Genomic DNA, 26,191 nt, shown 5'->3' on the forward strand with positions numbered 1-26,191 from the left:
ATGCACCAGTGCATTTTTACTGTATACCTTGGACCTTCACATTGACCATGAAACACAGAATTTGCATCGGGAGGGTCTAAGGGCTACAGTGCATTGTGCACTTTGAATTCAATCCCAGTGCAAACAAGATTGTTTCCTGTGTCCCTTGGACCTTCACATTGACCATGAAACACAGAAATTGCATCGGGATTGAATGCAAAAGACACAATGCCGACATAAGTACAAGAAGAGTGAATCTTCTAAGTGCTTGTGGTTTGAACGGCTCCTGGGAGATCAGTATTAGATTCCGATGCATTAGAGCAGGTTTACTGTATCCCTTGGACCTTCTCATTGACTATGAAACACAGATATTGTATCGGGAGTCATCACAACAGGCACAATGCCGACTTAAGTACAAGAAGAGTGAGTCTTCTAAGAGTTTGTGCATAGAGCGCCTCCTGGCAGACCAGTTTTACATTCCGATGCATCAGTGCTGGGTTACTGTATCCCTTGGACCCTCACATTCACCATGAAACGCAGAAATTGCATCGGGATTGAGGCACAATGCCCACTTACATACAGGAAGTGTGAATCTTCTTAGAGTTTGTGCTTTGAGCGGCTCCTAGGAGACCAGTATTAGACCCCGATGCTCCAGTGCAGGATTACTGCAACCTTGGACCATCACATTGACCATGAAACACAGAAATTGCATCGGGAGTGAATACAAAAGGCGCAATGCCGACTTTTGTACAAGAAGAGTGAATCTTCTAAGAGTTTGTACTTTGAGCGGCTCCTGGGAGACCAGTATTAGATTCAGATGCATCAGTGGGGGTTTACTGTATCCCTTGGACTTCAAAAAGACCATGAAACACAAAAATTGCAACGGGATTGAATGCAAAATCCACAATGCCGTCTAATGTACAAGAAGAGTGAATCTTCTAAGAGTTTGTGCTTTTAGCGGCGCAGGGGAGACTAGTATTAGATTCCGATGCACCAGTGCAGGTTTACTGTACCCCTAGGACCTTCACATTGACCATGAAACACAGAATTTGCATCGGGAGTGAATACAAATGCTCAATGCTGATTTAAGTACAAGAAGAGTGAATCTTCTAAGGGTTTGTGCTTTCAGCGCTTCCTGGGAGACCAGTATTATATTCCGATGCATCAGTGCAGCCTTACTGTATGCGTTGGACATTCACATTGACCATGAAACACAGAAATTGCATCGGGATGGAATACAAAAAGCACAATGCCGACTTAAGTACAAGAAGATTGATCTTCCAAGACTTAGTGATTTGAGCGGCTCCTGGGAGACCAGTATTACATTCCTATGCACCAGTACAGGTTTATTGTATCCCTTGGACCTTCACATTGACCATTAAACACAGAAATTGCATAGGGATAGAATACAAAGGGCACAATACCGACCCTAGTACAAGAAGAGTGAATCTTCTAAGAGTTTGTGCTTTGAACGGCTTCTGGGAGACCGGTATTAGATTCATATGCACCAGTGCGGGTTTACTGTACCCGTTGGACCATCAAATTGACCATGCAATACAGAAATGGCATCGAGATATAATACATAATGCACAATGCCGACATAAATACAAGAAGAGTCAATCTTCTAAGAGTTTGTGCTTTGAACGGCTCCTGGGAGACCAGTATGAGATTCCGAAGCACCAGTGCAGGTTGAGTCTATCCCTTGCATCTTCACATTGACCATGAAACACAGATATTGCATCGGGATTGAATAGAAAAGCCACAATGTCGACTTAAGTACAAGAAGAGCGAATCTTCTAAGAGTTTGTGTTTCGAGCGGCTCCTGAGAGACCAGTATTAGATTCCGATAAACCAGTGCAGCTTTACTGTAACCCCTAGACCTTCACATTGACCATGAAACACAGATATTGTATCGGGAGTGAAAACAACAGGCACAGTGCCGACTTAAGTACAAGAAGAGTGAATCTTCTAAGAGTTTGTGCTATGGGCGGCTACTGGGAGACCAGTATTAGATTCCGATGCACCAGTGCAGGTTTACTGGCTCCCTTGGGCTTTCACATTGACCATGAAACACAGAAATTGCATCGGGATTGAATACAAAATGGACAATGCCGACTTAAGTTCAAGAAGAGTGAATCTTCTAAGAGTTTGTGATTTGAGCGGCTCCTGGGAGTCCAGTATTAGATTTCGATGCACCAGTGCAGGTTTACTGTATCCCTTGGACCTTCTCATTGACTATGAAACACAGATATTGTATCGGGAGTCATCACAACAGGCACAATGCCGACTTAAGTACAAGAAGAGTTAATCTTCTAAGAGTTTGTGCTTTGAGCGGCTCCTGGGAGACCAGTATTAGATTCCGATGCACCAGTGCAGGTTTACTGTATCCCTTGGGCCTTCACATTTACCATGAAACACAGAAATTGCATCGGGATTCAATACAAAAGGCACAATGCCGACTTTAGTACAGGAAGAGTGAATGTTCTAAGAGTTTGTGATTCGAGCGGCTCCTGGGAGACCAATATTAGGTTCCCATGCAATAGTGCAGGTTTCCCGTATCCCTTGGACCTTCACATTGACCATGATACACAGATATTGCATCGGGATAGAATTCAAAGTGCACAATACCGTCTTAAGTACAAGAAGTGTGAATCTTCCAAGAATTTGTGCTTTTAACGGCTCTAGGGATACTAGTATAAGATTCCGATGCACCAGTGCAGGTTTACTGTATCCCTTGGACCTTCACATTGACCATGAAACACAGAATTTTCATCGGGGTGAATACAAAATGCGCAATGCAGACTTAGGTACAAGCAGAGTGACTCTTTTAAGAGTTTGTGCTTTGAGCAGCTCCTGAGAGACCAGTATTACATTCTGATGCATCAGTGCAGGTTTACTGTATTCGTTGGACCATCACATTCACCATGAAACACAGAAATTGTATCGGGATCGAATACAAAAGGCACAATGCCGACATAAGTACAGGAAAAGTGACTCTTCTCAGAGTTCGTGTTTTGAGCGGCACCTGGGAGACCTCTATTAGAAACCGATGCATCAGTGGAGGTTTACTGTATCTCTTTTACCTTCACATTGACCATGAAACACAGAAATTGCATCGGGATTGAATACAATATGCACAATGCCGACTTAAGTGCAAGTAGAGTGAATCTTCTACGAATATTTGCTTTGAGCGGCTCCTGGGAGTCCAGTTTTAGTTTCCGATGCACCAGTGGAGGTTTACTGTATCCCTTGGACCTTCACATTGACCATGATACACAGAAGTAGCATCGGGATTGAATTCCAATGCCACAATGCCGACTTAAGTACAAGAAGAGTGAATCTTATAAGAGTCTGTGCTTTGAGCGGCTCCTGGGAAACCAGTATTTGATTCCGATGCACCAGTGCAGGTTCACCGTAACCCTTGGACCTTCACATTGACCATAAAACTCAGAGATTGCATTGCGAGTGAATACAACAGGCACAATGCCGACTTAAGTACAAGAAGGGTGAATCTTCTAAGAGTTTGATCTTTGGGCGGCTGCTGGGAGACCAGAATTAGATTCCGATGCACCAGTGCATTTTTACTGTATACCTTGGACCTTCACATTGACCATGAAACACAGAATTTGCATCGGGAGGGTCTAAGGGCTACAGTGCATTGTGCACTTTGAATTCAATCCCAGTGCAAACAAGATTGTTTCCTGTGTCCCTTGGACCTTCACATTGACCATGAAACACAGAAATTGCATCGGGATTGAATGCAAAAGACACAATGCCGACATAAGTTCAAGAAGAGTGAATCTTCTAAGTGCTTGTGGTTTGAACGGCTCCTGGGAGATCAGTATTAGATTCCGATGCATTAGAGCAGGTTTGCTGTATCCCTTGGACCTTCACATTGACCATGAAACACAGAAATTGCTTCAGGATTGAACGCAAAAGGCACAATGCCGACTTAAGTACAAGAAGAGTGAATCTTCTAAGAGTTTGTGTTTTGAGCAGCTCCTGGGAGACCAGTATTAGATTCCGATGCATCAGTGCAATTTTACTGTACCCCTTGGACCTTCACATTGACCATGAAACACAGAAATTGCTTCGGGTTTGAATACAATATCCACAACGCCGATTTAAGTACAAGAAGAGTGAATCTTCTAAGGGTTTGTGCTTTGAATGGCTCCAGGGAGACCAGTATTAGATCCGATGCACCAGAGCAGGTTTACTGTATCCCTGGGATCTTCACATTGACCATGAAGCACAGATATTCCTTCGGAATTAAATACAAAAGGCACAATTCCGACTTAAGTACAAGAAGAATGAATCTTCTAAGAGTTTATGCTTTGATAGGCTCCTGGGACACCAGTATTATATTCCGATGCACCTGTGCAGGTTTACTGTAATCCTTGGACCTTCACATTGGCCATGAAACATAGAAATTGCATCGGTATTGAATTTAATTGCACAATGAGGACTGAAGTACTAGAAGAGTGAATCCTGTAAGTGTTTGTGCTTTGAACGGCTCCTGGGAGATCAGTATTAAATTCTGATGCACCGGAGCAGGTTTACCGTATCCCTTGGAAGTTCACATTGACTATGAAACACAGATATTGCATCGGGATTGTTTGCTAATGCCAGAATGCTGACTTAAGTACATAAAGAGTGTATCTTCTAAGGGTCTGTGCTTTGAATGGCTCCTCGGAGACCAGTATTAGATTCCGATGCACCAGTGCAGGTTTACCGTAAATCTTGGACCTTCACATTCACCATAAAACACAGAAATTGCATAGGGAGTGAATACAAAAGGCACAATGCCGACTTAAGTACAAGAAGAGAGAATCTTCTAAGAGTTTGTGCTTTGAGCGGCTGCTGGGAGACCAGATTTAGATTCAGATGCACCAGTGCAGGTTTACTTTATCCCTTGTACCTTCACATTGACCATGAAACACAGAAATTGCAGCGGGATTCAATACAAAAAGCACAATGAAGACTTTAGTACTAGAAGAGTGAATCTTCTAAGAGTTTGTGATTTGCGAATCTCCTGGGAGACCAGTATTAGGTTCCGATGCACCACTGCAGGTTTCCCGTATCCCTTGGACCTTAAAATTGAACATGAACACAGAAATTGCATCGGGATTGAATACAAAATGGACAATTCCCACTTAAGTACAAGAAGAGTGAATCGTCTTAGAGTTTGTGCACTGAGTGGCACCTGGGAGGCCAGTATTAGATTCAGATGCATCAGTGCAGATTTACTGTTTCCCTTGGACCTTCACATTGACCATGATACACAGAAATTGCAATGGGATTGAATACAAAAGCACAGTGCGCGACTTAAGTATAAGAAGAGTGAATCTTCGAAGAGTTTGTGCTTTGAACGGCTCCTAAGAGAACATTATTAGATTCCGATGCACCAGAGCAGGTTTACTGTATCCCTTGGACCTTCACATTGACCTTGAAGCACAGAAATTCCTTCGGAATTAAATACAAAAGGCACAAGTCCGACTTCAGTACAAGAGGAGTGAATCTTCTAAGAGTTTGTGCTTTGAGCAGCTCCTGGGAGACCAGTATTAAATTCCGATGCACCAGTGCAATTTTACTTTATCCCTTGGACCTTCACATTGACCATGAAACACAGAAATTGCATCGGGATAGAATACAATATGCACAATGCCGACTTAAGTACAAGAAGAGTGAATCTTCTAAGGGTTTGTGCTTTGAATGGCTCCTGGGAGACCAATATTAGATTCCGATGCACCAGAGCAAGTTTACTGTATCCCTTAAACCTTCACATTGACCATGAAGCACAGAAATTCCTTCGGAATTAAATACAAATTGCACATGTCCGACTTCAGTACAAGAAGAGTGATTCTTCTATGAGTTTGTGCTTTGAGCGGCTCCTGAGAGACCAGTATTAGATTCCTATGCTCCAGTCCAAGTTTACTGTATCCCTTGGACCTTCACATTGACCATGAAACACAGAAATTGCATCGGGATCGAATACAAAAGGCACAATGCCGACTTAAGTACAAGAAGAGTGAATCTTCTAAGAGTTTGTGCTTTGAGCGGCTCCTGGGAGACCAGTATTTGATTCTGATGTACCAGTGAGGGTTTACCCTATCGTCTGGACCCTCACATTAACTATGAAATACAGATATTTCATCGGTATTGAATACAAAAGGCACAATGCCGACTGAAGTACAAGAAGAGTGAATCTTCTAAGAGTTTGTGCTATGAGCAGCTCCTGTGAGACCAGTATTAGATTCTGATGCACTAGTGCATTTTTAGTGTATCTCTTGGAACTTCACGTTGACCATAAAACACAGAATTTCCATCGGGATTGAATACAAAAGGCACAATGTCTAATTATGTACAAGAAGAGTGAATCCTCTTAGAGTTTATGATTTGAGCGGCACCTGGGAGTCCAATATTAGATTCTGACGCTCCAGTCCAGGTTTACTGTATCCCTTGGACCTTCACATTGTCCATGAAACACAGAAATTACATCGGGATCGACTTCGAAAGGCACAAAGCCGACTTAAGTACAAGAAGAATGAATCTTCTAAGAACTTTTGCTTTGAGCGGCTACTTGTAGACCAGTATTAGATTCCGATGCACCAGTGCAGGTTTACTGTATCCGTTGGACGTTCACATTCACCATGAAACACAGAAATTGCATCGGGATTGATTACAAAAGGCACAAATCCGACTTAAGTACAAGAAGAGTGAATCTCCTAAGGGTTGGTGTTTTGAGCGGCTCCAGGGAGACCAGTTTTATATTCCGATGCACCAGTTCAGGTTTACTGTAACCCTTGAACCTTCACATTAACCATGAACCACTGAAGTTGCATCGAGATTCAATACAATAGGCACAATTCCAACTTAACTACAAGAAGAGTGAATCTTCTAAGAGTTTGTGCTTGGAGCGGCTGCTGGGAGATCAGAATTTGTTTCCGATGCACCAGTGCTGGTTTAATGTATCCGTTGGACGTTCACATTGAACATGAAACAAGGAAATTGCATCAGGATTGTATACAATAGGCTAAATGCCGACATAAGTAGAAGAAGAGTGAATCTTCTAAGAGTTTGTGCATTGAGCGGCTCCTGGGAGAAAGATTTTAGAATCTGATTCACCAGTGCTGATTTCCTGTATCCCTTGGACCTTCACATTGACCATGAAACACAGATATTGCATCGGGATTCAATACAAAAGCACAATTCCAAATGAACTACAAGAAGAGTGAATCTTCTAAGAGTTTGTACTTTAAGCGGCTGCTGGGAGACCAGAGTTAGATTCCGATGCAACAGTGCAGGTTTACTGTATCCCATGGACGTTCACATTGACCATGAATCACAGAAATTGCATCAGGATTGTATACAATAGGCTAAATGCCGATTTAAGTAGAAGAAGAGTGAATCTTCTAAGAGTTTGTGCTTTGAGCGGCTCCTGGGAGACCAGTATTAGATTCCGATGCACAAGTGCATTTTTATTGTATCCCTTGGACCTTAACATTGACCATGAAACACAAAAACTGCATCGGGATTGAATAGAAAGTGCACAATGTCGTCTTAAGTACTAGGAGAGCGAATCTTCTAAGAGTTTGTGCCTTTAACGGCCCTAGGGATACTAGTATTAGATTCCGATGCACCAGTGCAGATTTACTGTATCCCTTGGACCTTCACATTGACCATGAAACACAGAAATTGCGTCGGGATTGAATACAAAAGTCACAATTCCCACTTAAGTACAAGAAGAGTGATTCTTCTTAGACTTTGGGCTTTGAGCGGCTCCTGGGAGACCAGTATTTGCTTCCGAAGCCCCAGTGCATTTTTCTGTATCCCTTGGACTTTCCCATTGAACATGAAACTCAGAAATTCAATCGGGATTGAATACAAAAGGCACAATGCCAACTTATGTACATGAAGAGTGAATCTTCTAAGAGTTAGTGATTTGAGCGGCGCCTGGGAGACCGATATTAGATTCCGATGCTCCAGTCCAGGTTTACTGTATCCCTTGGAAGTTCACATTGACCATGAAAAACAGAAATTACATCGGGATCGATTTAAAAAGGCACAAAGCCGACTTAAGTACAACAACAATCAATCTTCTAAGAACTTTTGCATTGAGCGGCTACTTGGAGACCTGTATTAGATTCCAATGCACCAGTGCAGGTCTAATGTATCAGTTGGACGTTCAAATTCACCATGAAACCCAGAAATTGCATCGGGAATGAATACAAAAAGCACAAATACGACTTAAGTACAAGAAGAGTGAACCCTCTAAGAGTTAGTGCTTTCAGCGGCTCCAGGGAGACCAGTTTTAGATTCCGATGCACCAATTCAGGTTTACTGTAACCTTTGGACCTTCACATTAACCATGAACCACAGAAATTGCATCGGGATTGAATACAAAGGGCACAATACCGACTTAAATGCAAGAAGAGTGAATCTTCTAAGAGTCTGTGCTTTGAGCGACTCCCGGGAGACCAGTATTAGATTCCGATGCATCAGCGCAGGTTTACTGTATCCCTTGGACCTTCACATTGACCATCAAACACAGAAATTGCATCGGGATTGAAAACAAATCGCACAATTCCAACTTAACTACAAGAAGAGTGAATTTTCTAAGAGTTTGTGCTTGGAGCGGCTGCTGGGAGACCAGAATTAGATTGCGATGCCTTAGTGCTGGTTTACTGTATGACTTGGACCTTCACATTGACCATAAATCACAGAAATTGCATCAGGATTGTATACAATCGGCTAAATGCCGACTTAAGTAGAGGAAGAGTGAATCTTCTAAGAGTTTGTGCTTTGAGCGGCTCCTGGGAGTCCAGTATTAGTTTCCGATGCACCAGTGGAGGTTTACTGTATCCCTTCGATCTTCACATTGACCATGAAACACAGATATTGCATCGGGATTCATTAGAAAAGGCACAATCCCGACTTAAGTACAAGAAGAGTGAATCTTCTAAGAGTTTGTGTTTTGAACGGCTCCTGGGTGACCAGTATTAGAATCCAATGCATCAATGCAGGTTAACTGTATCCCTTGGACGTTCACATTGACCATGAAACACTGACATTACATCGGGAGTGAATACAAAATGCACAATGCCGGCTAAAGTACAAGAAGAGTGAATCTTCTAAGTGCTTGTGGTTTCAACGGCTCCTGGGAGACCAGTATTAGATTCCGATGCATTAGAGCAGGTTTGTTGTTTCCCTTGGACCTTCACATTGACCATGGAACACAGAAATTGCATCGGGATTGAATACAAAATGCACAATGAAGACTTAAGTACAAGAAGAGTGCATCTTCTAAGAGTTTGTGCTTTTAGCGGCTGCTGTGAGACCGTATTAGATTCCGATGCACCAGTGCAGGTTTACTGTATCCCTTGGCCCTTCACATTTACCATGAAACACAGAAATTCCATCGGGATTGAATACAAAAGGCAAAATGCCGACTTAAGTAAAAGAAGAGTGAATCTGCTAAGAGTTTGTGATTTGAGCGGCTCCTGGGAGACCAGTATTAGATTCTGATGCACCAGTGCAATTTTACTGTATACCTTGGACCTTCACATTGACCATGTAACACAGAAATTGCATCGGGATTGAATGCAATATGCACCATGCCGACTTAAGTACAAGAAGAGTGAATCTTCTAAGAGTTTGTGCTTTGAGCGGGTCCTGGGAGTCCAGAATTAGTTTCCGATGCACCAATGGTGATTTACTGTATCCCTCGGACCTTCACGTAGACCATGAAACACAGAAATAGCATCGGGATTCAATATAAAAGGCACAATGCCGACTTATGTACAAGAAGAGTGAATCTTCTAAGAGTATGTGCTATGAGCGGCTCCTGGGAGTCCAGTATTAGTTTCCGCTGCACCCGCGGAGGTTTACTATATCCCTTGGACCTTCAGATTAACAATGAATCACAGAAATTGCATCGGGATTCAGAAGAAAATGCACAATCCCGACTTAAGTACAAGAAGAGTGAATCTTCTAAGAGTTTGTGATTTGAGCGGCTCCTGGGAGACCAGTATTACATTCCGATGCACCTGTGCAGGTTTACTGTAACCCTTGGACCTTCACATTGACCATGAAACACAGAAATTGCATAGGGATTCAATTCTAATGCCAGAATGCCGTCTTAAGTACAAGATGAGTGAATCTTCTACGAGTCTGTGCTTTGAGCGGCTCGTGGGAGACCAGTATTAGATTCCCATGCACCACTGCAGGTTTCCCGTATTCCTTGGACGTTCACATTGAACATGAACACACATATCGGATCCGGATTGAATACAAAATGGACAATGCCGACTTAAGTTCAAGAAGAGTGAATCTTCTAAGAGATTGTGCTTTGAGCGGCTCCTGGGTGACCAGTATTAGATTCCGAAGCCCCAGTGCATTTTTACTGTATCCCTTGGAAATTCACATTGACCATAAAACACAGAATTTCCATCGGGATTGATTACAAAAGGCACAATGCCGACTTATGTACATGAAGAGTGAATCTTCAAAGTGTTTGTGATTTGAGCGGCACCTGGGAAACCAATTTTAGATTCCGATGCTCCAGTCCCGGTTTACTGTATCCCTTGGACTTTAACATTGACCATGAAACACAGAAAGTACATCGGGATCGCATTCAAAAGGCACAAAGCCGACTTAAGTACAAGAAGAATGAATCTTCTAAGAACTTTTGTTTTGAGCGGCTACTTGGAGACCAGTATTAGTTTCCGATGCACCAGTGCAGGTTTACTGCATCCGTTGGACGTCCATTTTCACCATGAAACACAGAAATTGCATCAGGATTGAATACAAAATGCACAAATGAGACTTATGTACAAGAAGAGTGAATCTTCTAAGAGTTAGTGCTTTGAGCGGCTCCAGGGAGACCAGTTTTAGATTCGGATGCACCAGTTCAGGTTTACTGTAACCCTTACACCTTCACATGAACCATGATCCACAGAAATTGCATCGGGATTGAATACAAAAGGCACAATACCGATTTAAATGCAAGTAGAGTGAATCTTCTAAGAGTCTGTGCTTTGAGCGACTCCTGGGACACCAGTATTACATTCCGATGCATCAGCGCAGGTTTACTGTATCCCTTGGACCTTCACATAGAACATGAAACACAGAAACTGCATCGGGATTGAATACAAAAAGCACATTTCCAACTTAAGTAAAAGAAGAGTGAATCCTCTAAGAGTTTGTGCTTGGAGCGGCTGCTGGGAGACCAGATTTAGATTCCGATGCCCCAGTGCAGGTTTACTGTATCCCTTAGACCTTCACGTTGACCATGAATCACTGAAATTGCATCGGGATTCAATACAAAAGCCACAATGCCGACTTTAGTACAAGAAGAGTGAATCTTCTAAGAGTTTGTGCTATGAGCGGCTCCTGGGAGAACAGTATTAGTTTCCGATGCACCAATGGAGGTTTACTGTATCCCTTGGACCTTCAGATTAACCATGAAACACGGAAATTGCATCGGGATTCAATAGAAAATGCACAATCCCGACTTAAGTACAAGAAGAGTGAATCATCTAAGAGGTTGTGCTTTGAGCCTCTTCTGGGTGACCAGTATTAGATTCCGATGCACCTGTGCAGGTTTACTGTAACCCTTGAACTTTCACATAGACCATGAAACTTAGAAATTGTATCGGGATTGAATACAATATTGCACAATACCGACTTAAGTACAAGAAGAGAGATTCTTCTAAAAGTTTGTACTTTGAGCGCCTCCTGGTACCAGTATTACATTCCGATGCATCAGTGTAGGTTTGCTGTATCCCTTGGACCTTCACATTCACCATGAAACACAGATATTGCATCGGGATTGAATACAATATGCACAATGCCGACTTAAGTTCAAGAAGTGTGAATCTTTTAAGAGATTGTGATTTGAGCGGCACCTGGGAGACCAGTATTAGATTCCTATGCACCAGTGCAGGTTTACTGTATCCCTTGGACCTTCTTATTGACCATGAAACACAGAAATTGCATCGGGATTGAATACAAAATGCACAATGCGACTTAAGTACAAGAAGAGTGAATCTTCTAAGAGTTTGTAATTTGAGCGGCACCTGGAAGACCAGTATTAGATTCCGATGCTCCAGTCCCGGTTTACTGTATCCCTTGGACATTCACATTGACCATGAAACACAGAAATTGAATCGGGATCGAATACAATAGGGACAATGCCGACTTAAGTAGAAGAAGAGTGAATCTTCTAAGAGTTTGTGCTTTGAGCGGCTCCTGGGATACCAGTATTAGATTACGATGTACCAGTGCAGGTTTACTCTATCCCTTGGACCTTCACATTAACCATGAAACACAGAAATAGCATCGGGATTGTATACAAAAGACACAATACCGACTTAAATGCAAGAAGAGTGAATCTTCTAAGAATATGTGCTTTGAGCGACTCCTGGGACACCAGTATTACATTCCGATGCTTCAGCGCAGGTTTACTGTATCCCTTGGACCTTCTTATTGACCATGAAACACAGAAATTGCATCGGGATTGAATACAAAATGCACAATGAGACTTAGGTACAAGAAGAGTGAATCTTCTAAGAATTCGTGATTTGAGCGGCACCTGGGAGACCAATTTTAGATTCCGATGCTCCAGTCCAGGTTTACTGTATCCCTTGGACCTTCACATTTACCATGAAACACAGAAATTACATCGGGATCGAATTCAAAAGGCACAAAGCCGCTTAAGTATAAGAAGAATGAAACTTCTAAAAACTTTTGTTTTGAGCGGCTACTTGGAGACCAGTATTAGTTTCCGAAGCACCAGTGCAGGTTTACTGCTTCCGTTGGACGTCCACATTCACCATGAAACACAGAAATTGCATCAGGATTGAATACATAAGGCACAAATCCGACCTAAGTACAAGAAGAGTGAATCTTCTAAGAGTTAGTGCTTAGAGCGGCTCCAGGGAGACCAGTCTTAGATTCCGATGCACCAGTTCAGGTTTACTGTATCCCTTGGACCTTCACATTGACCATGAAACACTGAAATTGCATCGGGAATCAATACAAAAGGCACAATTTCGACTTTAGTACATGAAGAGGGAATCTTCTAAGCGTTTGCGCTATGAGCGGCTCCTGGGAGTCCACTATTAGTTTCCGATGCACCAGTGGAGGTTTACTGTATCCCTTGGACCTTCAGATTAACCATGAAACACGGAAATTGCATCGGGATTCAATAGAAAATGCACAATCCCGACTTAAGTACAAGAAGAATGAATCTTCTAAGAGATTGTGCTTTGAGCCGCTTCTGGGTGACCAGTATTAGATTCCGATGCACCTGTGCAGGTTTACTGTAACCCTTGAACTTTCACATTGACCATGAAACCCAGATATTGCATCGGGATTGAATACAATATTGCACAACGCCGACTTAAGTACAAGAAGAGTGAATCTTCTAAGAGTTTGTACTTTGAGCGCCTCCTGGTACCAGTATTACATTCCGATGCATCAGTGCAGGTATGCTGTATCCCTTGGACCTTCACATTCACCATGAAACACAGATATTGCATCGGGATTGAGGCACAATGCCGACTTTAGTACAGGAAGAGTGTATCTTCTTAGAGCTTGTGTTTTGAGCGGCTTTTGGGAGACCAGTATTAGATTCCGATGCACCAGTGGAGGTTCACTGTAACCCTTGGACCGTTCTCATTGGCCATGAAACAAAGAAATTGTATCGGGATTGAGTACAAAAGTCACAATGCCGACTTAAGTACAAGAACAGAGAATCTCCTAAGAGTTTGTGCTTTGAGCGGCACCTGTGAGATCAGTATTAGATTCCGATGCCCTAGTGCATTTTTACTGTATCCTTCGGAACCTCACATTGACCGTAAGACACAGAATTTCCATCGGGATTGAATACAAAAGGCACAATGCCGACTTACGTACATGAAGAGTGAATCTTCTAAGCGTATGTGATTTGAGCGGCACCTGGGAGACCAATATTAGATTCCGATGCTCCAGTCGAGGTTTACTGTATCCCGAGGACCTTCACATTGACCATGAAACACAACAATTGCATCAGGATTCAATAGAAAATGCACAATCCTGACTTAAGTACAAGAAGAGTGAATCATCTAAGAGTTTGTGCTTTGAACCGCTTCTGGGTGACCAGTATTAGATTCCGATTCACCTGTGCAGGTTTACTGTAACTCTTGAACTTTCACATTGACCATGAAACACAGAAATTGCATCGGGATTGAATACAAAATGCACAATGCGACTTAAGTACAAGAAGAGTGAATCTTCTAAGAGTTTGTGATTTGAGCGGCACCTGGAAGACCAGTATTAGATTCCGATGATCCAGTCCCAGTTTACTGTATCCCTTGGACCTTCACATTGACCATAAAACACAGAATTTCCATCGGGATTGAATACAAAAGGCACAATGCCGACTTTTGTACATGAAGAGTGAATCTTCTAAGAGTTTGTGATTTGAGCGGCACCTGGGAGACCAATTGTAGATTCCGATGCTCCAGTCCAGGTATACTGTATCCCTTGGACTTTCACATTGACCATGAAACACAGAAATTACATCGGGATCGAATTCAAAAGACACAAAGCCGACTTAAGTACAAGAAGAATGAATCTTCTAAGAACTTTTGTTTTGAGCGGCCACTTGGAGACCAGTATTAGTTTAAGATGCACCAGTGCAGGTATACTGCATCCGTTGGACGTCCACATTCACCATGAAACACAGAAATTGCATCAGGATTGAATACAAAATGCACAAATCCGACTTAAGTACAAGAAGAGTGAATCTTCTAAGAGTTAGTGCTTTGAGCGGCTCCAGGGAGACCAGTTTTAGATTCCGATGCACCAGTTCAGGTTTACTGTAACCCTTGGATCTTCACATGAACCATGAACCACAGAAATTGCATCGGGATTGTATACAAAAGGCACAATACCGACTTAAATGCAAGAAGAGTGAATCTTCTAAGAGTCTGTGCTTTGAGCGACTCCTGGGACACCAGTATTAGATTCCGATGCATCAGCGCAGGCCTACTGTATCCCTTGGACCTTCTGATTGACCATGACACACAGAAATTGCATCGGGATTGATTACAAAATGCACAATGCGACTTAAGTACAAGAAGAGTGAATATTCTAAGAATTTGTGATTTGAGCGGCACCTGGGAGACCAACTTTAGATTCCGATGCTTCAGTCCAGGTTTACTGTATCCCTTGGAACTTCACATCTACCATGAAACACAGAAATTACATCGGAATCGAATTCAAAAGGAACAAAGCCGCCTTAAGTACAAGAAGAATGAATCTTCTAAGAACTTTTGTTTTGAACGGCTACTTGGAGACCAGTATTAGTTTCCGATGCACCAGCGCAGGTTTACTGCTTCCGTTGGACGTCCACATTCACCATGAAACACAGAAATTGCATCAGGATTGAATACAAAAGGCACAAATCCGACTTAAGTACAAGAAGAGTGAATCTTCTAAGAGTTAGGGCTTTGAGCGGCTCCAGGGAGACCAGTTTTAGATTCCAAAGCACCAGTTCAGGTTTACTGTATTCCTTGGACCTTCACATTGACCATGAAACACTGAAATTGCATCGGGATTCAATACAAAAGGCACAATTCCGACTTTAGTACATGAAGAGTGAATCTTCTAAGAGTTTGTGCTTTGAGCCGCTTCTGGGTGACAGTATTAGATTTCGATGCACCTGTGCAGGTTTACTGTAACCCTTGAACTTTCACATTGACCACGAAACCCAGATATTGCATCGGGATTGAATACAATATTGCACAATGCCGACTTAAGTACAAGAAGAGTGAATCTTCTAAGAGTTTGTAGTTTGAGCGCCTCCTGGTACCAGTATTACATTCCGATGCATCAGTGCAGGTATGTTGTATCCCTTGGACCTTCACATTCACCATGAAACACAGATATTGCATCGGAATTAAGGCACAATGCCGACTTTAGTACAGGAAGAGTGTATCTTCTTAGAGCTTGTGTTTTGAGCGGCTTTTGGGAGACCAGTATTAGATTCCGATGCATCAGTGCAGTTTTACTGTATCCCTTGGACCTTCACATTGACCATGAAACACAGAAATTGCATCGGGATCGAATACAAAGGGACAATGCAGACTTAAGTACAAGAAGAGTGAATATTCTAAGAGTTCGTGCTTTGAGCGGCTCCCGGGAGACCAGTATTAGATTCCAATGTACCAGTGCAGGTTTATTCCATCGTTTGGACCTTCACATTAACCATGAAACACAGAAATTGCATCGGGATTGAATACAAAAGCACAATGCCGACTTAAGTACAAGAATAATGAATCTTCTAAGAACTTTTGTTTTGAGCGGCGACTTGGAGACCAGTATTAGAATCCGATGCACCAGTGGAGGTTCACTGTAACCCTTCGACCTTCACATTGGCCATGAATTAAAGAAATTTAATCGGGATTGAGTGCAAAAGGCACAAGGCCGACTTCAGTACAAGAAAAGAGAATCTTCTAAGAGTTGGTGCTTTGAGCTGCTCCTGTGAGATCAGTATTAGATTCCAATGCACTAGTGCATTTTTACTGTATCCTTTGGAACTTCACATTGACCATAACACACAGAATTTCCATCGGGATTGAATACAAAAGGCATAATGCTTACTTATGTAAATGAAGAGTAAATCTTCTAAGAGTATGTGATTTGAGCGGCACCTGGGAGACCAATTTTAGATTCCGATGCTCCAGTCCAGGTTTACTGTATCCCGTGGACCTTCACATTGACCATGAAACACAGAAACCGCAACGGGATTGAGGCACAATGCCGACTTTAGTACAGGAAGAGTGTATCTTTTTAGAGCTTGTGTCATGAGCGGCTTTTGGGAGACCTGTATTAGATTCCGATGTATCAGTGCAGGTTTGGTGTATCCCTTGGACCTTCACATTCACCATGAAACACAGAAATAGCATCGGGATTGAATACAATATGCAAAATGCCGACTTAAGTTCAAGAAGTGTGATTCTTCTAAGAGATTGTGATTTGAGCGGCTCCTGGGAGACCAGTATTAGATTCCTATGCACCAGTGCAGGTTTACTGTATCCATTGGACCTTCTTATTGACCATGAAACACAAAAATAGCATCGGGATTGAATACAAAATGCACAATGCGACTTGAGTACAAGAAGAGTGAATCTTCTAAAAGTTTGTTATTTGAGCGGCACCAGAAAAAGTAGTATTAGATTCCGATACTCCACTCCAGGTTAAATGCATCCCTTGGACCTTCACATTGACCATGAAACACAGAAATTGCATCGAGATCGAATGCAAAAGGGAAAATGCCGACTTAAGTACAAGAAGAGTGAATCGTCTAAGAGTTTGTGCTTTGAGCGGCTCCTGGGATACCAGTATTGGATTACGATGTACCAGTGCAGGTTTACTCTATCCCTTGGACCTTCACATTGACCATGAAACACAGAAATTGCATAGGGATTGAACGCTAATTCCAGAAGGCCGTCTTAAGTACAAGATGAGTGAATCTTCTAAGAGTCTGTGCTTTGAGCGGCTCCTGGGAGAGCAGTATTAGATTCCGATGCAAAACTGCAGGTTTCCCGTATCCCTTGGACGTTCACATTGACCATGAAACACAGAAATTGCATCGGGATTGAATACAAAATGCATAATGCGACATAGGTACAAGAACAGTGAATCTTCTAAGAATTTGTGATATGAGCGGCACCTGGAAGACCAGGATTAGATTCCTATGCACCAGTGCAGGTTTACTGTATCCCTTGGACCTTCACATTGACCATGAAACACAGAAATTGCATCGGGATTGAATACAAAATGCATAAGGCGACTTAAGTACAAGAAGAGTGAATCTTCTAAGAGTTTGTGATTTGAGCGGCACATGGAAGACCAGGATTAGATTCAGATGCTCCAGTCCAGGTTTAGTGTATCGCTTGGACCTTCACATTGACCATGAAACACAGAAATTGCATCGGGATCGAATACAAAAGTGACAATGCCGACTTAAGAACAAGAAGAGTGAATCTTCAAACAGTTTGTGCTTTGAGCGGCTCCTGGGAGACCAGTATTAGATTCCGATGTACCAGTGCAGGTTTACTCTATCCCATGGACCTTCACATTAACCATGAAACACAGAAATTGCATCGGGATTGATTACAAAAGCACAATGCCGACTTAGGTACAAGAATAATGAATCTTCTAAGAACTTTTGTTTTGAGCGGCTACTTGGAGACCAGCATTAGATTCCGATGCACCAGTGGAGGTTCACTGTAACCCTTGGACCTTCACATTGGCCATGAAACAAAGAAATTGCATCGGGATTGAGTGCAAAACGCACAATGCCGACTTAAGTACAAGAAGAGAGAATCTTCTAAGAGTTTGTGTTTTGAGCGGCTCCTGTGAGATCAGTATTAGATTCCCATGCACTAGTGCAGTTTTACTGTATCCTTTGGAACTTCACATTGACCATAAAACACAGAATTTCCATCGGGATTGAATACAAAAGGCACAATGCCGACTTATGTACATGAAGAGTGAATCTTCTAAGAGTTTGTGATTTGAGCGGCACCTGGGAGACCAATTTTAGATTCCGATGCTCCAGTCCAGGATTACTGTATCCCTTGGACCTTCACATTTACCATGAAACACAGAAATTACATCTTGATCGAATTATAAGGCACAAAGCCGACTTAAGTACAAGAAGAATGAATCTTCTAAGAACTTTTGTTTTGAGCGGCTACTTGGAGACCAGTATTAGTTTCCGATGCACCAGTGCAGGTTTACTGCATCCGTTGGACGTCCACATTAACCATGAAACACAGAAATTGCATCAGGATTGAATACAAAAGGCACAAATCCGACTCAAGTACAAGAAGAGTGAATCTTCTAAGAGTTAGTGCTTTGAGCGGCTCCAGATAGACCAGTTTTAGATTCCGATGCACGAGTTCAGGTTTACTGTAACCCTTGGACTTTCACATGAACCATGAACCACAGAAATTGCATCGGGATTGAATACAAAATGCACAATACCGACTTAAATTCAAGAAGAGTGAATCTTCTAAGAGTCTGTGCTTTGAGCGACTCCTGGGACACCAGTATTACATTCCGATGCATCAGCGCAGGTTTACTGTATTCCTTGGACCTTCACATTGAACATGAGACACAGAAATTGCATCGGGACTGAATACAAAAAGCACAATACCAACTTAAGTAAAAGAAGAGTGAATCTTCTAAGTGTTTGTGCTTGGAGCGGCTGCTGGGAGATCAGAATTAGATTCCGATGCCCCAGTGCAGGTTTCCTGTATCCCTTGGACCTTCACATTGACCATGAAACACTGAAATTGCATCGGGATTAAATACAAAAGGCACAATGCCGACTTTAGTACAGGAAGAGTGAATCTTCTAAGAGTTTGTGCTATGAGCGGCTCCTGGGAGTCCAGTATTAGTTTCCGATGCACTAGTGGAGGTTTACCGTATCCCTTGGACCTTCAGATTAACCATGAAACACAGAAATTGCATCGGGATTCAATAGAAAATGCACAATCCCGACTTAAGTACAAGAAGAGTGAATCTTCTAAGAATTTGTGTTTTGAGCCGCTTCTGGGTGACCAGTATTACATTCCGATGCACCTGTGGAGGTTTGCTGTAACCCTTGAACTTTCACATTGACCATGAAACACAGATATTGCATCGGGATTGAATACAATATTGCACAATGCCGACTTAAGTACAAGAAGAGTGAATCTGCTAAGAGTTTGTACTTTGAGCGCCTCCTGGTACCAGTATTACATTCCGATGCTTCAGTGCAGGTTTGCTGTATCGCTTGGACCTTCACATTCACCATGAAACACAGAAATTGCATCGGGATTGAGGCACAATGTCGACTTTAATACAGGAAGATTGTATCTTCTTAGGGCTTGTGTTTTGAGCGGCTTTTGGGAGACCAGTACTACATTCCGATGCATCAGTGCAGGTTTACTGTATCCCTTGGACCTTTACATTAACCATGAAACACATAAATAGCATCGGGATTGAATACAATATGCACAATGCCGACTTAAGTACAAGAAGAGTGAATCGTCTAAGAGTTCGTGCTTTGAGCGGGTCCTGGGATTCCAGTATTAGTTTCCGATGCACCAGTGGTGGTTTACTGTATCCCTCGGACCTCCACATTGACCATGAAACACAGAAATAGCATCGGTATTCAATATAAAAGGCACAATGCCGACTTATGTACAAGAAGACTGAATCTTCTAAGAGTTTGTGCTTTGAGCGGCTCCTGGGAGACCAGTTTTACATTCCGATGCACCTGTGCAGGTTTACTGTAACCCTTGGACCTTCACATTGACCATGAAACACATAAATTGCATAGGGATTGAATTCTAATTCCAGAAGGCAGTCTTAAGTACAAGAAGAGTGAATCTTCTAAGAGTCTGTGCTTTGAGCGGCTCCTGGGAGAGCAGTGTTAGATTCCGATGCACGACTGCAGGTTTCCCGTATCCCTTGGACGTTCACATTGAACATGAACACAGATATTGAATCGGGATTGAATACAAAATTGACAATGCCGACTTAAATTCCAGAAGAGTGAATCTTATAAGAGATTGTGATTTGAGCGGCTCCTGGGAGACCAGTATTAGATTCCTATGCACCAGTGCAGGTTTACTGTATCCCTTGGACCTTCACATTGACCATGATACACAGAAATTGCATCGGGATTGAATACAAAATGCATAATGCGACTTAAGTACAAGAAGAGTGAATCTTCTAAGAGTTTGTGATTTGAGCGGCACCTGGAAGACCAGTATTAGATTCCGATTCTCCATTCCAGGTTTACTGTATCCCTTGGACCTTCACATTGACCATGAAACACAGATATTGCATCGGGATCGAATAAAAAAGTGACATTGCCGACTTAAGAACAAGAAGAGTGAATCTTCTAACAGTTTGTGCTTTGAGCGGGTCCTGGGAGACCAGTATTAGATTCCGATGTACCAGTGCAGGTTTACTCTATCCCTTGGACTTTCACATTAACCATAAAACACAGAAATTGCATCGGGATTGATTACAAAAGCACAATGCCGACTTAGGTACAAGAATAATGAATCTTCTAAGAACTTTTGTTTTGAGCGGCTACTTGGAGACCAGCATTAGAATCCGATGCACCAGTGGAGGTTCACTGTAACCCTTGGACCTTCACATTGGCCATGAAACAAAGAAATTGCATCGGGATTGAGTGCAAAACGCACAATGCCGACTTAAGTACAAGAAGAGAGAATCTTCTAAGAGTTTGTGTTTTGAGCGGCTCCTGTGAGATCAGTATTAGATTCCGATGCACTAGTGCAGTTTTACTGTATCCTTTGGAACTTCACATTGAGCATAAAACACAGAATTTCCATCGGGATTGAATACAAAAGGCACAATGCCGACTTATGTACATGAAGAGTGAATCTTCTAAGAGTTTGTGATTTGAGCGGCACCTGGGAGACCAATTTTAGATTCCGATGCTCCAGTCCAGGATTACTGTATCCCTTGGACCTTCACATTTACCATTAAACACAGAAATTACATCTTGATCGAATTATAAGGCACAAAGCCGACTTAAGTACAAGAAGAATGAATCTTCTAAGAACTTTTGTTTTGAGCGGCTACTTGGAGACCAGTATTAGTTTCCGATGCACCAGTGCAGGTTTACTGCATCCGTTGGACGTCCACATTAACCATGAAACACAGAAATTGCATCAGGATTGAATACAAAAGGCACAAATCCGACTCAAGTACAAGAAGAGTGAATTTTCTAAGAGTTAGTGCTTTGAGCGGCTCCTGATAGACCAGTTTTAGATTCCGATGCACGAGTTCAGGTTTACTGTAACCCTTGGACTTTCACATGAACCATGAACCACAGAAATTGCATCGGGATTGAATACAAAATGCACAATACCGACTTACATTCAAGAAGAGTGAATCTTCTAAGAGTCTGTGCTTTGAGCGACTCCTGGGACACCAGTATTACATTCCGATGCATCAGCGCAGGTTTACTGTATTCCTTGGACCTTCACATTGAACATGAGACACAGAAATTGCATCGGGATTGAATACAAAAAGCACAATACCAACTTAAGTAAAAGAAGAGTGAATCTTCTAAGAATTTGTGCTTGGAGCGGCTGCTGGGAGATCAGAATTAGATTCCGATGCCCCAGTGCAGGTTTCCTGTATCCCTTGGACCTTCACATTGACCATGAAACACTGAAATTGCATCGGGATTAAATACAAAAGGCACAATGCCGACTTTAGTACAGGAAGAGTGAATCTTCTAAGAGTTTGTGCTATGAGCGGCTCCTGGGAGTCCAGTATTAGTTTCCGATGCACTAGTGGAGGTTTACTGTATCCCTTGGACCTTCAGATTAACCATGAAACACAGAAATTGCATCGGGATTCAATAGAAAATGCACAATCCCGACCTAAGTACAAGAAGAGTGAATCTTCTAAGAATTTGTGTTTTGAGCCGCTTCTGGGTGACCAGTATTACATTCCGATGCACCTGTGGAGGTTTGCTGTAACCCTTGAACTTTCACATTGACCATGAAACACAGATATTGCATCGGGATTGAATACAATATTGCACAATGCCGACTTAAGTACAAGAAGAGTGAATCTGCTAAGAGTTTGTACTTTGAGCGCCTCCTGGAACCAGTATTACATTCCGATGCTTCAGTGCAGGTTTGCTGTATCCCTTGGACCTTCACATTCACCATGAAACACAGAAATTGCATCGGGATTGAGGCACAATGTCGACTTTAATACAGGAAGATTGTATCTTCTTAGAGCTTGTGTTTTGAGCGGCTTTTGGGAGACCAGTACTACATTCCGATGCATCAGTGCAGGTTTACTGTATCCCTTGGACCTTTACATTAACCATGAAACACATAAATAGCATCGGGATTGAATACAATATGCACAATGCCGACTTAAGTACAAGAAGAGTGAATCGTCTAAGAGTTCGTGCTTTGAGCGGGTCCTGGGATTCCAGTATTAGTTTCCGATGCACCAGTGGTGGTTTACTGTTTCCCTCGGACCTCCACATTGACCATGAAACACAGAAATAGCATCGGTATTCAATATAAAAGGCACAATGCCGACTTATGTACAAGAAGACTGAATCTTCTAAGAGTTTGTGCTTTGAGCGGCTCCTGGGAGACCAGTTTTACATTCCGATGCACCTGTGCAGGTTTACTGTAACCCTTGGACCTTCACATTGACCATGAAACACATAAATTGCATAGGGATTGAATTCTAATTCCAGAAGGCAGTCTTAAGTACAAGAAGAGTGAATCTTCTAAGAGTCTGTGCTTTGAGCGGCTCCTGGGAGAGCAGTGTTAGATTCCGATGCACGACTGCAGGTTTCCCGTATCCCTTGGACGTTCACATTGAACATGAACACAGATATTGAATCGGGATTGAATACAAAATTGACAATGCCGACTTAAATTCAAGAAGAGTGAATCTTATAAGAGATTGTGATTTGAGCGGCTCCTGGGAGACCAGTATTAGATTCCTATGCACCAGTGCAGGTTTACTGTATCCCTTGGACCTTCACATTGACCATGATACACAGAAATTGCATCGGGATTGAATACAAAATGCATAATGCGACTTAAGTACAAGAAGAGTGAATCTTCTAAGAGTTTGTGATTTGAGCGGCACCTGGAAGACCAGTATTAGATTCCGATTCTCCATTTCAGGTTTACTGTATCCCTTGGACCTTCACATTGACCATGAAACACAGATATTGCATCGGGATCGAATAAAAAAGTGACATTGCCGACTTAAGAACAAGAAGAGTGAATCTTCTAACAGTTTGTGCTTTGAGCGGGTCCTGGGAGACCAGTATTAGATTCCGATGTACCAGTGCAGGTTTACTCTATCCCTTGGACTTTCACATTAACCATAAAACACAGAAATTGCATCGGGATTGATTACAAAAGCACAATGCCGACTTAGGTACAAGAATAATGAATCTTCTAAGAACTTTTCTTTTGAGCGGCTACTTGGAGACCAGTATTAGATTCCGATGCACCAGAGGAGGTTCACTGTAACCCTTGGACCTTCACATGGGCCATGAAACAAAGAAATTGCATCGGGATTGAGTGCAAAAGGCACAATGCCGACTTAAGTACAAGAAGAGAGAATCTTCTAAGAGTTTGTGCTTTGTGCGGCTCCTGTGAGATCAGTATTAGATTCCGATGCACTAGTGCAGTTTTACTGTATCCTTTGGAACTTCACATTGACCATAAAACACAGAATTTCCATCGGTATTGAATACAAAAGGCACAATGCCGACTTATGTAAATGAAGAGTGAATCTTCTAAGAGTTTGTGATTTGAGCGGCACCTGGGTTGACCAATTTTAGATTCCGATGCTCCAGTCCAGGTTTACTGTATCCCTTGGACCTTCACATATACCATGAAACACAGATATTACATCTTGATCGAATTCAAAAGCACAAAGCCGACTTAGGTATAAGAAGAATGAATCTTCTAAGAACTTTTGTTTTGAGCGGCTACTTCGAGACCAGTATTAATTTCCGATGCACCAGTGCAGGTTTACTGCATCCGTTGGACGTCCACATTCACCATGAAACACAGAAATTGCATCAGGATAGAATACAAAAGGCACAAATCCGACTCAAGTACAAGAAGGGTGAATCTTCTAAGAGTTAGTGCTTTGAGCGGCTCCAGATAGACCAGTTTTAGATTCCGATGCACCAGTTCAGGTTTACTGTAACGCTTGGACCTTCACATGAACCATGATCCACAGAAATTGCATCGGGATTGAATACAAAATGCACAATACCGACTTAAATGCAAGAAGAGTGAATCTTCTAAGAGTCTGTGCTTTGAGCGACTCCTGGGACACCAGTATTACATTCCGATGCATCAGCGCAGGTTTACTGTAGTCCTTGGACCTTCACATAGAACATGACACACAGAAATTGCATCGGGATTGAATACAAAAAGCACAATTCCAACTTAAGTAAAAGAAGAGTTAATCTTCTAAGAGTTTGTGCTTGGAGTGGCTTCTGGGAGATCAGAATTAGATTCCGATGCCCCAGTGCAGGTTTACTGTATCCCTTGGACCTTCACATTGACCATGAAACACTGAAATTGCATCGGGATTCAATACAAAAGGCACAATGCCGACTTATGTACAAGAAGAGTGAATCTTCTAAGAGCATGTGATTTCAGCGGCACCTGGGAGACCAATTTTAGATTCCGTTGCTGCAGTTTAGGTTTACCGTATCCCGTGGACCTTCACATTGACCATGAAACACAGTAATTGCATCGGGATTCAATAGAAAATGCACAATCACGACTTAAGTACAAGAAGAGTGAATCTTCTAAGAGTTAGTGCTTTGAGCCTCTTCTGGGTGACCAGTATTAGATTCCGATGCACCTGTGCAGGTTTACTGTAACTCTTGATCTTTCACATTGACCATGAAACACAGAAATTGCATCGGCATTGAATACAACGTTGCACAATGCCGACTTAAGTACAAGAAGAGTGAATCTTCTAAACGTTTGTACTTTGAGCGCCTCCTGGTACCAGTATTACATTCCGATGTATCAGTGTAGGTTTGCTGTATCCCTTGGACCTTCACATTCACCATGAAACACAGAAAATACATCGGGATTGAGGCACAATGCCGACTTTAGTACAGGAAGAGTGTATCCTTTTAGAGCTTGTGTTTTGAGCGGCTTTTGGGAGACCAGTATTAGATTCCGATGCATCAGTGCAGGTTTACTGTATCCCTTGGACCTTCACATTCACTATGAAACACAGAAATAGCATCGGGATTGAATACAATATGCACAATGCGACTTAAGTACATGAAGAGTGAAGCTTCTAAAAGTTTGTGATTTGAGTGGCACCTGGAAGACCAGTATTAGATTCCGATGCTCCAGTCCAGGTTTACTGCATCCCTTGGACCTTCACATTAACCATGAAACACAGAAATTGCATCGGGATCGAATACAAAAGGGACAATGCCGACTTAAGTACAAGAAGAGTGAATCTTGTAAGAGTTTGTGCTTTGAGCGGCTCCTGGGATACCAGTATTGGACTACGATGTACCAGTGCAGGTTTAGTCTTTCCCTTAGACATTCACATTAACCATGAAACACAGAAATTGCACCGGGATTGATTA

The sequence above is a fragment of the Schistocerca serialis genome, chromosome 3, assembly GCF_023864345.2.
Source record: "Schistocerca serialis cubense isolate TAMUIC-IGC-003099 chromosome 3, iqSchSeri2.2, whole genome shotgun sequence".
NCBI classification, from domain to species: Eukaryota; Metazoa; Arthropoda; class Insecta; order Orthoptera; family Acrididae; genus Schistocerca; species Schistocerca serialis.